This window comes from Pelophylax lessonae (assembly GCF_965119305.1).
Source record: "Pelophylax lessonae genome assembly, chromosome: 7".
Taxonomy (NCBI): Eukaryota; Metazoa; Chordata; class Amphibia; order Anura; family Ranidae; genus Pelophylax; species Pelophylax lessonae.
This window is the reverse complement of record NC_138774.1, coordinates 260,880,304-260,894,833: the sequence shown is the minus strand read 5'-3', so window position 1 is coordinate 260,894,833 and position 14,530 is coordinate 260,880,304.

Here is a 14,530-nt window from a genome sequence, read left to right as displayed (position 1 = left end):
CAGATAGTACAGGCATGAAACAGTAGATGGTACAGGCCTGGCACAGGAGATGGCACAGGCATGGCACAGATAGTACAGGCATGAAACAGTAGATGGTACAGGCATGGTACAGGAGATGCAGTGCTGGGGGCATGGTACAGGAGAATCTGTACCATACCCGCAGCACTGCATCTCCTGAAGAGGAGGAGTCTCACTTACCTTTCCGCCTTACATTTAAAAATGGCGCCGCACGGCGCCAACACGTCACCGCGCATGTGCTGTCTGCCCGGGAATAGCCTAACATGTATGGGCTTTCCCGAGCGGTGGCGGCGCATGCGCACTGACCAGGGAAAAGGTAAGTGATACCGTGACTCGAGTATAAGGCGAGGGGGGCTTTTCCAGCATAAAAAAACATGCTGAAAAATTCGGCTTATACTCGAATATATACGGTAAGTTTACAATTTTTTTGTTGGGCCGCATTTATAGCCATCATGGGCCACAGGTTGGATACCCCTGCTGTAGAATGTTTGGTTGTCGTCAGCATTTACATGACCATGTAACTAAAAAAAACGCTGTAAAGAATCCAAGCAATCTAACTAATTTTTCACCATTTTTATAGTAAGTAAATACTTTTCTGACGGTGGTGCAATCATTCGTTTACAAAAACTTTGATAAAAACCAACCTTTCTTTTCCATATTTTATAAATTAAATTGTTTTTTTTATTTCCACCAGGAACACAGTCTGCATCCAAATGATACTAAAGTCTCGTTTTTTATTTATTTTAAATAACAAAGATGTTATACTAACCTCGTTTGTGCAGTGGTTTTGAAAAGAGCAGCCCAGATCCTCCTTCTCTGGTCCCCCTTCAACACTTCCTGCCCCTCCATCCTGCTTAGTGCCCCCACAGCAAGCAGCTGATATGGGGGCACCCGTGCCGCAGCTCTGTGTGTCCATTCAGACACGGAGCCACACCAAGACCCCACAACCTCCCTCTCCTTATTGGCTCACTGCGTTTGACTGACAGCAGAGGGAGTTAATGGCGCCCCATTGCTGTCTCAACCAATAAGGAGGGAGAGTCCCATACAGCCGAGTCTCTTATGCTGGATCACTGGATCTCATGCACCAAGACCCCACACTCTCTCTCTCCTTATTGGCTCACTGCGTTTGACAGCAGAGGGAGTTATGGCACCCCACTGCTGTCTCAGCCAATAAGGAGGGAGAGTCCAGTACAGCCGAGTGTCCCATGCTGGATCACTGGATCTCATGCACCAAGACCCCACACCCTCTCTCTCCTTATTGGCTCACTGTGTTTGACAGCAGAGGGAGTTAATGGCGCCCCGCTGCTGTCTCAGCCAATAAGGAGGGAGAGTCCAGTACAGCTGAGTCTTTCATGCTGGATCTCATGCACCAAGACCCTACACCCTCCCTCCTCTCCTTATTGGCTCACTGCGTTTGATTGAAAGCAGAGGGAGTTAATGGCGCCCCATTGCTGTCTCAACCAATAAGGAGGGAGAGTCCCGTACAGCAGAGTCTCTCATGCTGGATCACTGGATCTTAATCACCAAGACCCCACACCCTCCCTCCTCTCCTTATTGGCTCACTGCCTTTGACTGACAGCAGAGGGAGTTAATGGTGCCCCATTGCTGTCTCAACCAATAAGGAGGGAGAGTCCAGTACAGCCGAGTCTCTCATGCTGGATCGTTGGATCTCATGCACCAAGACCCCACACCCTCTCTCTCCTTATTGGCTCACTGTGTTTGACAGCAGAGGGAGTTAATGGCGCCCCGCTGCTGTCTCAGCCAATAAGGAGGGAGAGTCCAGTAAAGCTGAGTCTTTCATGCTGGATCTCATGCACCAAGACCCTACACCCTCCCTCCTCTCCTTATTGGCTCACTGCGTTTGATTGAAAGCAGAGGGAGTTAATGGCGCCCCATTGCCGTCTCAACCAATAAGGAGGGAGAGTCCCGTACAGCAGAGTCTCTCATGCTGGATCACTGGATCTTAATCACCAAGACCCCACACCCTCCCTCCTCTCCTTATTGGCTCACTGCCTTTGACTGACAGCAGAGGGAGTTAATGGTGCCCCATTGCTGTCTCAACCAATAAGGAGGGAGAGTCCCGTACAGCCGAGTCTCTCATGCTGGATCGTTGGATCTCATGCACCAAGACCCCACACCCTCTCTCTCCTTATTGGCTCACTGTGTTTGATTGACATTAATGGCGCCCCGCTGCTGTCTCAGCCAATAAGGAGGGAGAGCCCTCATGCAATATCGCTGGATCGAGATGGTAGGTATTAGGAGGGCTGCTGCACACAGAAGTTTTTTTTAACTTAATGCATAGAATGCATTAAGATGAAAAATCTTCTGCCTTTATAACCACTTTAAGCTTACATTTCTTCCCCTGAGTTTCCACAGGTTTCCAGTTTCCTCTACAAATCACAATAGTAGGTTAACTACTGTGTTTGTATATACTGTACAGTAGTGATGGTAACATACTTTGAACAGAGACTGGTGTACCCGATTCAAGTAAAAGAACCACACCAAGATCTAACTGCCCAGTATAATAGCATTGCCTGGATTCAACCACCCATAGAACACCCATTGCACGTGACCTTGAATTCACCATGAAGAGTATGACATCATTAGGAGTGAATAAAAGCATTTACATTTTATCTGGAAAAAGTGAACATGTGTGCAGTATATTTCATAAATTAAGTATTAAGTAAAAATAAAGTTTTGAACGTCGATTGTTTACAGGTTTTAGTTTTGCAACAGTTTTCATCTGTGCAACCACTAAGTGCCGGTTCACACTACCGCGGCACGACTTCGGGGGCGACCTGTGAAGTCGCGTGCACCGCGACTTTGGCGCGACTTGCACGGACTTCATATAATGAATGTCATGCAAGTCGCTCCGATGTCGCCCCGAAGTAGTACAGGAACTATTTTCTTGAGTCGCTCCTATTAGAACGGTTCCCGTAGCACTGCATGGACCGCGACTTGTCAGGCTGACCAGTCGCCTGACAAGTAGCGGTAGTGTGAATGGCCACTAATACCTACATATGTAGGTTCACGTATAAACATATTTATGCATTAAAAATGTGTATATAAAATGCAAAAGGAATTTCAAACAAGTCATTGTACAGGATATTTCAGAATTTTATACAATATTGAAATTGATGATATAAAATTTGATTGGTCACACAATTTAGTTTCACACCAGTTTTTGTGCATGACTTCACTAATTTACCTATTTAGGTGTATGCTTGAAACATATTTATAAATAAAATACAGTTATATAAAAGTAAAAGAAACTTTGAACAATTCAGTGTTACAGCATCATCAGCAACTGCATTCTTCAGGACCTGGCAGTGAAACTTAGCAGTAAAAAAAAAAAAAACCAGAGGATAACAATCTGTGGATTTTACAAGGCCCTGCAGGAATTCCAGCTGACCCTATTAAGGACTCCCAAGGCCCTATTGATTACATGACCCCATGCTCTCTCCTTTCCCTGCATATTAATGGCAACTCCTTGTGTTATACTGCAAAGTGTTGGGTGGAGTGAGGCTGCATTACCATTGACCTCTCTATGATCCCTTGGCTTTAATATGTAAACCAGTCAGTTTAACCTTGATATTTGAGGCCATTCGTACATATCTAAAAGACATGTGACGCTACGGTATCGTGTCCGATCACTTGGGCTGCCTGCACCAAGTAACATTTCCTCAAAGTCCACTGAATCCCTGGGTGTAGATATCAACCAGCTTTTCTGGTCTAGCTCTTATATAGTAGTTGAGGTTGAATAAAGACAATAGTCCATCCAGTTCAACCTGTGTAGGCGTGTGTGGATACAATCATCTCACATACCCCTGAATGTTTTCATCCTTGAGGTGTACGTCTAATAGTCTTTTAAAAGTAGCCATACTCCCTGCAGTAACTATCATTTGTGGTAGAGAATTCCACAATCTTGTAGCCCTTACTGTAAAAAAATAACCCCCTGCGTAGCCTTAGGTCAGTCATGTCCAAAGTCCGGCCCGTCCTTTAGTTTTATACGGCCCCCTGAGACACTGCTGACTTTTGTAAATGCCTTTGGTCAATGCCTCCTCACATCCCCGCCCTGATGCCGATGCGATGGCTCAGGGGCGGGGCCTCTGGCCTCCCTCGGCAGCTCGGCTGCTCCTGAGTCCCGCTCCGCCCCCCCCCCCCGCTTGGCTCTATCTGCCCGGCGCCACCCACGACTGCGCGGGAGTGCGGAATGCCTTCTCTCCTTCACCGCACACAGCCACCTGTAGGAGCCGACCAAGGATCCTGTGGAGTTGACCGCGGAGATGTCACTTCTACAATCCTACTGCCTGTTTCTGCAAGTGTGATATATGTGTGTATGTATGTATGTATGTGTGTGTGTGTGTGTGTGTGTGTGTGTATGTATGTGTGTATGTATGTATGTGTGTGTGTGTGTGTGTGTGTGTATGTATGTATGTGTGTGTGTGTGTGTGTGTATGTGTGTGTGTGTATGTATGTATGCGTGTGTGTGTATGTATGCGTGTGTGTGTGTATGTATGCGTGTGTGTGTGTGTATGTATGTATGTGTGTGTGTGTGTGTGTGTGTGTGTATGTGTGTGTGTGTGTGTATGCGTGTGTGTGTATGTATGCGCGTGTGTGTGTGTGTGTGTGTATGTATGGGTGTGTATGTATGTATATATGATGTATGGATGTGTGTGTATGTGTACGTATGTATGTGTGTGTGTGTGTGTGTGTGTGTGTATGTATGTGTGTGTGTGTATGTATGTGTGTGTATGTATACATATGTATGTGTGTATGGAGCTGACCGAGGAGGTCACTTCTCCAATCCTACTGCCTGTTTCAGTATGATTTTATTCATAAAGTACTGATGCTTATTATTTCCTATATATATATATATAGTGTGTGTGTGTATATGTGTGTATGTGTGTATTTAATTTTAATGGTTCAAATGTCAGGCAAAGTGGTCGGCCCTCATGCATGTTCACTTTATCAAATCTGGCACCCTTTGAAAAAGTTTGGACACCACTGCCTTAGGTTAAATCTCTTCTCCTCTAATCGCATTGTATGGCCACGTGTCCTCATGCATTCATTGCGTTTTTTTTCTATGTTGAGATCACCATTGAGGTACTTGTGTATTGCTATCATGTCCCCTCTCAGGCATCTCCTTTCCAGGGAGAATAAATCAAGCGCTTGTAAGCGTTCGTCATAATTAAGATCCTCCAATCCCCTAATCAGTTTAGTTGCTCTCCTCTGGACTCTCTCCAGCTCCATCACATCACATCTTGACCCAACCCTCTTCACTTCTAACTTACTGGTATAATTAGACGAGTCAATAACCACTAACGAGGTCTGGGAGGTAAGAAGGGACAATGCCAGGCTCTTTACATATCACAGCACCCCACAATTCAGGGAACCTGGCTTACCAATGGAAAGAGGATAGGTGTGCAGGCACCTAGAGGTGGCCATCTTTAGGCCCCGTCCACACCGGGGCGACGCTACTTGCTGGGGCGACCTCATAGGTCGCGGCGCACTGCTCGCACCGCGACCTCGGAGCGGCCGGCATGGACTTCATAACATTGAAGTCTATGCAAGTCGCTCCGGGTTGCCCCAAAGAAGCTCCGGACCCTTTTTCTAAGTCGGAGCGACTTGTGTCGCTCCTATTAGAACGGGTCCGCAGCTTCTCTATGGAAGGCGACCTACGCCGACCTGTCAGGCGACCAGGTCGCCCCAGTGTGAACGGGGGCATAGGGGCTTGTTTACAAAATCGGCACTCTCTATTGCATCTATTTAAAAAAACTATCTGTGGTGGATCGCTCTTTCACAGGGTGACAGAGCAGCATTTTAAATGAGTTACATAGTAGTTGAGGTTGAATAAAGACAATAGTCCATCCAGTTCAACCTGTGTAGGCGCACGTGGCCTTAATCATCTCTCATACCCCTTAATGTTCTGATCCTTGAGATGTACGTCCAAGAGTCTTTGAAAGCCACCATACTACCCGCAGAAACTACCTCTTGTGGTAGAGAATTCCACAATCTTGTAGCCCTAACAGTATTGAACCCCCTGCGTTGCCTGAGGTCAAAACGCTTCTCCTCTAATCGCATTGTATGTCCTCAAGTCCTCATGCAATCCTTGAATAGATTTTTTTCTATGCCGAGATCACTATTGAGGTATTTATAAATTGCTATCATGTCCCCTCTCAGGCGTCTCTTCTCCAGGGAGAATAAATTAAGCGATTGTAGACGCTCTTCATAATTAAGGTCCTGGTTTAGTTGCCCTTCTCTGGACTCTCTCCAGCTCCAACACATCCCTCCTGAGGACTGGCAACCAGAACTGGACAGAATACTCCAGATGCGGTCGGACCAGAGTTTTATAAAGTGGATGCCAGGCATTCAGGAAATCACCTCCTGTATAAAGCAATATGTCTTAATAGAGAAAGACACTTAGAAAACGGTCTGCCTCAAATGCTCCACATCAATTGCTTGCCCAAAACTACCTGCTATTTTTACATGAATGAAGGCCTGTATCTTGCATTGGTGGATCTAGCCCAAAAAATACAAAATATAAAATATAAGGTGCCCATACAGCATCATTTTTGGTCATATGATGTAAAAGCATGGTGGAGGCAGCTATTTATATTTTGGTCAAATCTGAACGATTTAATGTCTTAACTTACCTGCCCAAAACACATTTTGAATAGCTATAAGATTACCACATAACCCAGACAGTTTGGAATTCTGCAATGTAATTTTTCACCTCAATTATTCAATATTTTAGTGGCTACTGATGAACCGTGGGAGCTGCTTTGTCCTTTATGCACACTTACAAGCAGATATAGCTATACCATATATATCAGCCAATATAACTTGACCTAACACATGGGCACAAAGATAAAGTTAGATTATTATATTCCAAACCGTGTCTATATACCAACTACACAGGAACAATATGGACACAAGACTGGAATTTGAAGCTGAACTCCAGGTAAAAAAAAAAAAATCTAGTTACGGGTTTATAAGAAAATCATGTATTGTATTTTCACTTAAAATTAGCTTTAAGTAGTTCTAAAGCCTAAGCATTTTCTGCCGTAATACATTCTATGTGAAGCACCCGTCTAGGTAGGTGCTAGGCAGAGAAAGTATAGTTGCTCTGTCTGCTTATCAGGAGAGCCTGATTAATAGTTAGGCCTGTTGCATATGTCCAGGGTGTGATTCATCTGGGCTGAGGGAGTGTCCCCACTGCATCCAAAAGGGGAGCATGTCGGACAGTGGAGGAAACCCAGCCAGTGACGCACAGGCTTTTGTAACTATCTCAGTGGGTTTGCACAAGCAGGGGTGCATCCTAGGATACGTTATAAAAGCCAAGGGCACATGTGATAGGGGGTCTGTGGGCAGGAAGCCAAGTCCCAGAAGGAGGGTGACGGCTGTCTCCTCTTCTGCAGCTGTGAGGGTGGTCGTAGGCAGTCGGTCTAGTGAACCAGTGGTGTGGTGAATCCAGAGGCCCAGTTAAGCTGACTGTGGAGGTGAAGGCAGAGCAACTCTGGAAAAACAGTGTCCATGAGTAAAGGGGAGCTTGCCAATGGGTCTGCCCAGGAAGGGAACCCCTCCAGTGGCTAGAGTCAGCGGACGGGTGTCAGCACACAGACAGTGAGCCAAAAGGGAGTGCCAAGTTAACCCTGAAGAGAATATTCAAACGGGAACGGTCAATTTAACTTCACTTCAGTGGCAGGGTGAAGCAGCGGCCTCACCGCATTCTACAGTCAGTTGTCCACATAATTGTGCATAGTTACTAGTTGGAGTATCCCACTCTTCTCTTCTCCCATCCCAGTTCTAAATAAAACACAAAACCAAATCCCCTGGACTGATTATTGTCTGAGCCAAGAACTTTTAATGCCATGTAGCTGCTGTCAGTTGCTAAAGGTAACCCAGGGGAACCCAAGAAGTGTAATTCTCAGCAGCTCTCTAGGGGGCAGTGCTACATATGCATTAAAGTAAAAAACGCCCCACTGTATCTGGGAATCCTGCCATGAAGGCTTTTGTTTGGACACGTCCTTTTATAGGGTGACAACACTCTTTCCCTGTCTCCCAGTTTGGCTCCTGTCTTGTCACCTTGTTACTGTAAATATTATTCAGATTGAGACTAAAAGTGGGCATTTTAACACACAGTTTGTAGGCATGGTCCACTACAGCCACCATTAGGAAAACCTGCCCTGAAAAAAATGCCAACCAACAAACACTTAAAATGGAACTGGCTTCAAAGAGCTGCAGGAGTTTAGCTGCCCAGAGAAAGGAAAAAGAAAGAATAAGAGGTGAAAACAAGTATTTTTTTTTGTTAAATGTAGTTACATAGTTAGTCAGGTTGAAAAAAGACACAAGTCCATCTGGCTCAACCTATAAAAAAAACAAAAAAAAAAACACAGTAATGAAAACCCAACCATACAATCCCATATACATAATCCTATACCCGCAGTTGATCCAGAGGAAGGCTAAAAAAAACCCTGCAAAGCATGATCCAATTTGCTACAGCAGGGGAAAAAAATTCCTTCCTGATCCCCCGAGAGGCTATCAAGATATTCCCTGTATCAGCTTTACCTATAAATATTAGTACCCATTTATATTATGTACACCCAGGAAAGAATCCAGGCCTTTTTTTAAATCAATCTAGTGAGCTGGCCAGAACCACCTCTGGAGGGAGTCTATTCCACATTTTCACAGCTTTTACGGTGAAGAAACCTTTCCGCATTTAGAGACAAAATCTGTTTTCCTCTAGACGTAAAGAGTGCCCCCTTGTCATCTGTGTTGACCTTAAAGTGAACTCAACACCAAGTTCCCTATATGGACCCGTTATGTATTTATACATATTGATCATATCCCCCCTTAATCTGCTCAAGAGAGAATAAATTCAGTTCCTCTAATCTTTTCTCATAGCTGAGCTCCTCCATGCCTCTTACCAGTTTGGTTGCTCTTCTCTGCACTTTCTCCAGTTCCCCGATATCCTTTTTAAGAACTGGTGCCCAAAACTGAACTGCATATTCCAGATGAGGTCATACTAATGATTTAGTTAATTATACATGGTTCTTTAGCATTTAGTTAGGCTTTAAGAGTATTTTCGGGATCTGAAACTATCTTGATATCAGTCTTCTGTTATTCTCTGCACAGCAGAAAACACAGAAATGACCTCATCAAACAGCTGCTGCTCTTTCATTGACCAATTACAGACTGTGGCTGGCCTTTCAACAGACTGTATTGCTTAGCTGCAGTGCAGTATGAAATATGAAGAATGTGTGTATGGGTTCAAGATTACAAGACTTTTTGAAAAGAATTGCACAATTTTTATTAGGCAAAACAGTTCACATATACTTACATAGTTACATAGTTTGTGAGGTTGAAAAGAGACATCAGTCCATCCAGTTCAACCTATGATGTGTGTGTGTGTTTGATGTTAACCGTACATTGTATACCCCTGTATGTTGTGGTCTTCTAAGGTGCTCATCTAATAGTTTTCTGAAACTACCGATGCTCCCTGTTGATACCACTGCTTGTGGAAGAGAATTCCACATCCTTACTGCTCTGGCAGTAAAGAACCCCTCACGTATTTTGGGTTAAACCGTTTTTCCTCTAGTTTTAGTGGCCCCGTGTCTTATTGTATTCCCTTTCTCTGAAAAGTTTGTTGCTTATTCTAGGGTCATCACCAGTACAGTATTTGTGCATTGATATCATATCCCCCCCTCAAGCGTCTCTTCTCCAGAGTGAATAAGTTCAATGTTTGTAGTCTTTCCTCATAGCCGATGTCCTCCATTCCCCTAATTATTGTTGTTGCCCTTCTCTGGACTTTCTCCAGTTCCAGCACATCCTTCCTGAGGACCGGTGCCCAGAACTGGACAGCATACTCCAGATGTGGCCGGACCAGAGTCTTGTAGAGAGGGAGAATAATCTCTATTTCTGGAGCGAATCCCTTTTTTTATACATGCCAGTATTTTGTTGGCTTTGCTTGCAGCGGCTTGGCATTGCATGCCACTGCCAAGCCTGTTGTCTACCAGTACCCCCAGGTCCTTTTCCATCCTAGACTCACCCAGAGGTTTCCCCCCTAGTGAGTAGCTTGCTTTCGTGTTTCTGACGCCCAAGTGCATTACTTTACATTTTTCAACATTAAACCTCATCTGCCATGTAGTGGTAGTTGTGTTCTATTGTCTAGGTTTCCTGAATTTTAGCACTAAATCCTTGAATTGCACGGAGAACTCTTTAAAAGAGAAGCATGGCCAAAGTTCTTTGGCCATACAGCTGTTGTGGGTCAAAGGAGCGCACCTACTTTTGCACTCCTGTCACCCAGAGTTGACTTATAGTGGGTTATAGCCCATTGTTAGCGGATGTCACAGAGCCATTTCAGGCTCTGGAAGGATCACTACCATATTGTCAGAATCCACCCAGCTGCCTGATTGACAGCTGTCTCCAGCTTTCATTGACTGCTCTCCGCTCGAAGACTAGTGATCATGTGATCACTCGGTTTTTGGTCTTACAGAAAGACTTGATCTGAATTTCAAGATGGTAGTCTTTTTTTTTGGTTGTTAATTAGCACAGCATGGTACTGGAGTAGGAGGAGAAACCAGATGAATAATGGACAACAATGCATTGCTACTGAGCAGCTTATTCCGATGTGTATGTACCTGACAGCTGGAAGACCACCCGAATGGGATTGATTAGCAATAGCTGCAGGGGTTCTTATGCAAAACTCCAGCTGAGGTGGAGGAGGTCTAATTTTATTTAAGGCCAAAAACCATTTGTAGTTGATCAAACACAGTACAGTATAGCTGGTTTCAAATATAGATGATACTGGTAAAGGTTGGAGCAAAATTGTATACGCAACTTGTGCAGCGCTACGGTTGAACAGTGGGCACTGTTAAAACAATGATTTGGAAATGATCAATAATGAAAAGGCATCTGTCTGATGGGCACACATATTTTTGGATGATTTCCTAAACAGTCACATTTTTTTTATACTGATTATAGTGTTGATATTAATAAAAGGTGACTTCTGTTGGTTCTCTATTTAATATACACAACATTTTTCAAATGCGGGTGGAAATAATTCAGTATTCTGTTTGAAAAAAGACCATTATTTATATTGATGTTACTTTGATTAGCAATATTACCCACTTCCGTACTGGGTTATTTCTGGTATTTCCGCTGCTATGTAAAAATCATAATTTTTTTTTTGCTAAAAATTTACTCAGAACCCCCAAACATTATATATTTTTTTTTTTAGCAGAGACCCTAGCAAATAAAATGGCGGTCATTGCAACTTTTTATGCCACACGGTATTTGCAAAATAATTTTTTAAACGCTTTTTTTGGGGGAAAAATTGTGAATTAGAAAAAAAAAACACTAAAGTTAGCCCAATTTTTTTATATAATGTGAAAGATGATGCCACGCCGAGTAAATAGATACCTAAGATGTCATGCTTTAAAATTGCGCACTCTCGTGGAATGACGCCAAACTTCGGTACCTAAAAATCTCTATAGGCCATGCTTTAAAAATTTTTTACAGGTTACCAGTTTAGAGTTACAGTGGTCTTGGGCTAGAATTGTTGCTCTCGCTCTAACGTTCGTGGCGATACCTCACATGTATGGTTTGAACGTCGTTGACATATGTGGCCGCTACGTACGTTTCTACGTGTGAGCACGCAGGGAAGGGGACACTTTAAATTTTTTTTTTTTATTATTGTTTATTTTATTTTTACACTTTCCCTTCAATTTATTTATTTATTTTTTTGATCACTTTTATTCCTATTACAAGGAATGTAAACATTCCTTGTAATAGGAATAGTGAATGACAGATCCTCTTTATGGGGAGATCTGGGGTCAATAAGATCTCAGATCTTTCCTACAGGCTAAAAAACCTGAAATTTAAAAAAAAAAAACAAAAACGATCTCAGTTGAATGCCGAGATCAGTGCAGTATTGAAACTGCCAGGCCGGGCATGACGTCATCACGCCCAGCCTGGCAGGCCTTTATCAGTCACCTTTCATAAACATATACTGGAATAATGTCACCCAGTTAATCCGAATAATATAGAAGTGATTTAGCTGGATTATTTGTCTTACATTTTAATTCATTATATTGTAACACAGGATTTTGGCAGATATAAATGTCATTTACCAAATGCAGCTAATTAAAATGTTCCAAGATATTTTTTTTTTAACACTACACCCCACCTGCCTGGGATGGTTGAGAGAACATAATGTCATCAAAGCGAGGGAGGGGCTAAATCTTTCCTTTTGTAACAATATATCCCCAGATTTGAATGTTAAAATACATACAATACAGTGGACAACTTTCCATCCTTGATTTGGATTTATACTTTTAGAGATCAATAATATATTTTACATATTGGCTCCCTGGCTTCACAATGAAAACTTACATTGTGGTGTTATTATTCAGAACCTCCACCAGCTCCTTTTTGCAGGCAAGGGGGAAGGTTTTTCGTTTTTTTTTTTTTTTTTTTTTTTTTTAAAGCATTACCACTCATACAACAAAATATTCACTAAAAATGGTTTAACTATATTTCTTTTTAGATGTTTAGTACTGAAAAAAATGCTACAGCAGTACATTGGATGGTATGGGATAACCTCCGGATAAGAATCGCGCACTGTGTATTTATTAATACGGTAAATATATTCCAATGTGGATGCCAGAGTTATATATTCAGAGTAGGGACCACCCTGTATAGAGACGATTAATACTTTCCTGTTATCTTTATATAGAATACCTAATTATTATTATACAGAATGTATATGTTGGACCAACTCGTTGGTGATAGGTGAATTAACCTTTTACCAAAACAATAATCCAATAAAGCGTGACCTGGTACAAAAACTGCAAACTGAAAGTGACACCCAGTGATGTGAATGGACTCTTACCACAATAGAGAGAGAATGGAGCATGTACTGTGGTACCAAGGAATCCAGTCAAACGGCCACGATTGATAAGATATCCAGTGGGATGGCTGGATGGACAGAACTTCCCGGTATCTTTTTATGAGTCTGGAGGCTTCCACAGGTAGAATTGCCAACAGGAGGGCCACAATAAAGAAGAGGAAGGGACTGATAGTGCGTTACCCACAGTTTATTGAATAAAAAATGGTAAAAACACTTACAAGCATCTGATGAGGTATACAGCAAAATGCTCAGAAGAAGTCGCGGTCGCCTGCAGTGCGATCCGGGACCTGTAGCAGCACGGCTGGCTCCCCCCGACGCGTTTCTACTGAAGAGTCGGCTTCTGGGATTGTGTGTGAGTAATTTGTGTTAACAAATTGCTCATCAAATATGAGTGTATGAATAAAGAGAAACACTGGGGCTCATTTAATTATTGGTAGAGGATGCAAACAAAGGAAAGTAAATGTTCATGTAGGCCTGCCATACACGGTTTGAATCTCAGCCTGTTCAGTAGGAACTGGTCGGGATTCGAACCATTAATGGGCAGGCTGGATGTACAAAGTTGATCGATCAACTTGAGGATGGGGGAACGACCAGAAAAGAGATAGTATGGACAGCAAAAGGATGTGCTACTAGAGAACATAGTGTGGATGGGAATAGGAAGGTCGGAGAAAGTAGTGTGGTAGGAGCTGCAACAGAAGCTACTAAAGACACTGGAAATGAAGAAGCCTCAAATGTGAACACTGTGTCAATGTGTTTTGAGGGAACTATGAGTGATGGGAACAGGGACACTGATATATTTTCTTTTTGTTTATTATATGTTTATTGAAGCCAAGAAAGACATGAACATTGGAAACAGTGCATGACAAAACCAACAAACATAGGGCATGACATCTCGAAAAAACTGAGATATGTACTGTATACAACAAGCCAATATCATCCACCCAGGTGGAGAGCAGTGAATCCCGACAACCAATATACAAAAAGAACAACTATGAGGCCAGCGAGTGGGAGGACAACAAAAGTAGAAGGAACAAGTCAGACTTGGCACTTTTCTTTTTGAGAGTGAGAAAAGATAAAGAGAGAAAAGTATGGAAAGACACAAAATAGAGAAAAGGAGAGAAAAGAAGGAAAGAAGCAGAAGAAAGGAAAGGCCAGGAGGAAGGGTGGGGGTGGGGGGTAGGGAAAGCAGGCCAGGGGGTATAGGGTAACACCAAGCTGAAAGGTGCAAAAACCCCTCGCAGTGGAGAGGTGGAGACAGTAACACCACGTAGAATACATATCTAGTAGACATCTGCCATCTAACATCCTATTCCAACTTTGCTTATAAAGCTACCCGGTGGGAGTAGCGGGAGCAGTGATGGTGGTGGTGCAGTCTGAGGGTGCGTCTAAGAGAATCTGAACGTACTGGGAGGTGGTTTTGAAAGAGATCCAGGGCCACCAAGTTGACGTGTGTATGTCCAGCTTATCTTTGGTCAAGAAAGAAAGCTCTTCTATCTGACTCATTTCCTCAACTTGTTGCAGCCAAAGTTTAGACGTGGGAACATTGGACGAACCCCAGAAGGCAGGGATAAGGGCTTAAGCCGAGTTAAGCAAATGGGG